The sequence below is a fragment of the Lampetra fluviatilis genome, chromosome 4, assembly GCF_964198595.1.
Source record: "Lampetra fluviatilis chromosome 4, kcLamFluv1.1, whole genome shotgun sequence".
Taxonomy (NCBI): Eukaryota; Metazoa; Chordata; class Hyperoartia; order Petromyzontiformes; family Petromyzontidae; genus Lampetra; species Lampetra fluviatilis.
In genome coordinates, this window is record NC_136278.1 from 15,924,586 (window position 1) to 15,928,150 (window position 3,565).

At 50.7% G+C, this 3,565-nt stretch overlaps 1 long non-coding RNA gene across 1 annotated transcript; it reads right to left on the bottom strand.

The window, feature by feature from the left end:
• Nucleotides 1–255: 255 nt before the first annotated feature.
• Nucleotides 256–3,188, bottom strand: LOC144931301 (uncharacterized). Its single transcript, XR_013636555.1, has 3 exons — nucleotides 2,961–3,188; nucleotides 1,555–1,829; nucleotides 256–797 (listed from the first exon to the last, which is right to left on the bottom strand). It is a non-coding gene; the product is annotated as an uncharacterized LOC144931301 (long non-coding RNA).
• Between the last annotated feature and the right edge of the window lie 377 nt (nucleotides 3,189–3,565).

The following is a 3,565-nucleotide window of genomic DNA, read 5'->3' on the forward strand; positions in this document are numbered from 1 at the left end:
GTCTCCTACAGCAGAAGTGTAGGAAATTCCAACAGGACCTACATCTCTGCTTTATTGACCTGGTCAAGGCCTATGATACCATCAGTAGGCCTGGGCTCTGACTCTGCTCACAATAATTAAGGACCTTCATGATGGTGGGCAGACCCGGGTAAAACTACGTGGCTGGGAGTCGGAGCCATTCCCTGTTCGCCTTGGGGTGCGACAGTGATGTCCTCTGGCTCCCAAATTATTTAACATCTATTTCGACCACGTAGTTCATGAAACCTTCGATGGCTGGACCAGAGGAATTTCCATCTGATACAGAAACAATGGACGGCTGATCGATGACGGGTGCGGTCAAGAGATTGCTCCCATCAGTGACCTCCTCCGGCAGGCAAGGCTGCGTTGGCTGGGTCATGTAGCCCAGATGCCCAGGTGGTACATCGTCCAGCAATCTGTCAGTCGACCCATGGCACCTGGGTCTGTCCCGTGACCTCCTGCCAGCGGGCGTTCGACACTTCACGTGAGCTTACCATGCACATAGCCTGGCACAAGCGCCGAGGTGACGTCACCGCCACTTAGTGGCGAATGACGTTCGTTGTTGTTGGTGTGTGTACGTGTGTGGGTTCGCGGATTTTCAAGAGCGCAGGCAGAGCGTCTCGCCTTTACGAGCTCCTGGACGAAGTGCGTGTCTTTGCTGGAGAGCTCCGAGGACAGATGCTCTGCTGCACCTCCATGAGCTGCGCTGCGTCCTTGCTCAACTTAATGCCGATCCCAAACTCGCGCCTCCTGCACTCTGCCTGTAATGACAGGCATCCCTAGCCAAGGTAAATGGCCAGGGATGCGTTCCCCTATTAATCAAATTAATTAAAAACATCCGAAACTGCATGGCTTACAATATTTTAGGATTTTTTAAGACAATTACAGAACAATTTCGGATTATTTGGACTGTGTGACCATTTACCGTGTCTGCTAACAAGTGACGTCACCCAAGGTCATGTGACCCCACTATTGGGAGAAGCACAGAAGGGACATCACATTTGCCAGATTATTTTCTGAGGTGCTTTTGGATCATCCGAACACTATTGCAGAGATTCAGATATTACATCTGAATGTCTCCAATACATCTGACCATTAGCAGAGATCGTTTTTGTGTGGATTTTAGGCTGAAATGTGATAGGCCAAAGCCATATACTTAAGAAATGGAGCCCATTCAGATGTAGCAATAAATATATTTTTTTCTGTTTATTGACATTACTCATGAACTGCTTTTTGTGTTTAGTTTGTTGTCCTTCCCCCGCACCTCCGATTAGCACGGTTGTCCACGTACGGTGCGAAAGAAGTTCTACATACGTACTTGATCCTCTGCAAAGGCACAATGCACTGTCCAGCTATGTTAATTAAGCCACAGTACACATGACACATATCATCATCATAATGTGGACTCAATCATTGTGAGTCTCAAGAAACCTTTTTCACAAGGAGAGTCCTGCACCTAATTGTTTGGCCGATCCTGCTGCCGAGCGTACGGCTTGCTCGGTTGCGATGCGCGCTGGCGTGGAGGCAGCTCCTCACCGGATGTCCTCCACGATGGCTCTGCACGGATCCTCCACCGTTGGCCTCCTCCCCCTCCCCCACGTCTCCGTCGGCGTTTGTCGTCTCGGCTGTCCCCTCACCCTCGGACGCGGCTGCTCCATCCGCGTCGGCCACTATGCCCGAGGCGACCTCCTCCAGCACCTCGTCTTTCTTCTCCTCCGCCTCGTCAATGTTCCCCTCCACCTCGTCAGTCTTCTCCTCCACCTCGTAGGTCGAAGGTGCAAGGGCGAACTTCTGACAATCCTCTTCATCTCCTGGATTTAAGTTTCATTCGGTTACAATGTCATCATCATCGATCATCACGAACCATGGTCTGAGCAGCAGGCATGCAATCATGCATTAATCCATGCATTTAAAAATACTCTTTATGCTTATTATACATTCATTGAGGTGTCCTTTTGAGAATACATAGGTGACGATTTATGCAAATCAAGTTCAAATGATATGTTACACTTACGGTAATGGTTACAAACATAACGGTGCAACAAGATGGGGAAACAATGAGCAACAATACAAATGAGACAAAAATAAGAATTGACTCCTGAATTAAATCACGCCAATCCATTACATTACTCATGTAGTAGGTTCAAGGAGACTTGGACGACGTAGTCGGAGGCACACTTATTTATTGAACTACAGTTGTTTATTACAGGCCGAGATATACAACACTCGAAGGGGTATCGGCCCCTTCACCCGCCTAACAGGGAGATCCCACAATCTCTGTCCCGGCTAGCCTACTCCCAGGTCCTCCACTACAGGGCTAGGGGAGGCTAGCTGACCCAGCTCTGGTCAAGCTGGGATTACGGCACCCTGAGTCCCCAGACCGGCTCTTATAAGAACATCGGCTCTGGGCTCTCGGGGCCACGCCACTGGCTTGCCCTGGTCGGTCCTGAGAAGGACGGCGATCCAGGGGAGTCCCAGGGCCTATCTAGCCAGTCTTCTTTCTTCGCTGGTTTAAGCTAAACACTGAACCCCGAGCCCTCCGGCTCACCGCCTTATATAGCAACTCCCCCACCGAGGGGTGGGGCCGTGGGGGATCCCAGCGCCGTATTAGCCCCCCAGGCTAAACGGTGCGGACGTGGATGTAAGCATCCTTCCGCGTGAGGGCATAACCACCCCCGGTGTGTTTGCCCTCCCGTAACACCTCTACACTCATAAAGAAGGAGGGAGGGTGGGGAGGGAGGGAAGGTCAGGGGCAGTCATTGGTTTGGGGGGTTCAGACAATGAGCTCTCTACACTTGGGGACCTGATTTCACCTCTTGTGAAAGCACGACTCTTGAACCCAGTAACATCTCTGTGATGCGGTGCACTAAAGCAAGCGATGCACGAGCTCTGTGAGCAGCACTGCTGCTCCCTGAGTGCGGCTATATCAGTGTCATAGCTACCGGACGAGTCGGAGGTCTCTTCATCCTCGGACTCAGAATCTGACTTGGCTTCGGACTCCACGGATCCACTCTCCTCCTCCTCACTGCCATTGGTCACGTCATAGTCTGAAACAGTAGCAGCAGCAGGTTTGAATGCCTGACAAACGAAAGACAAAAATAAATAAATAAAGCTCGATATATATTTTTTTCATTTTAAATAAGATTGTTTTCAATTTGTGTGCCACATTATATTTGCTCTTACATAACGTGCTATACTATTGTAATAAAGCTCGTTGAGACGACTGCTGGAATCCGTCTTTTATTGAACTTATGTTACAGTTACTTCACGCTGCTGGCAGGCAGCATGAGAGGGACAGATAGACAGAGAGAGACGCACTGCCACGTGGCAACTCGGAGCCCCGCTCCCGCGTGGCCCCCTTCCTCTGTTCGTTCCCGTTCTGACCACGTGTCGTTCGTCTCCACCCCTATTTAATACCCGGGTCACGTGGTACGTTTCCGCCAATCCTCGTTAGCCTGCATCGAATCTTCCAGGCTCCCTCGTCAGCTCCCGGGACCACGCCCCTGACTCATCTCCCCATTGGCTGAGGCCAAAGCCAGCAGAACCA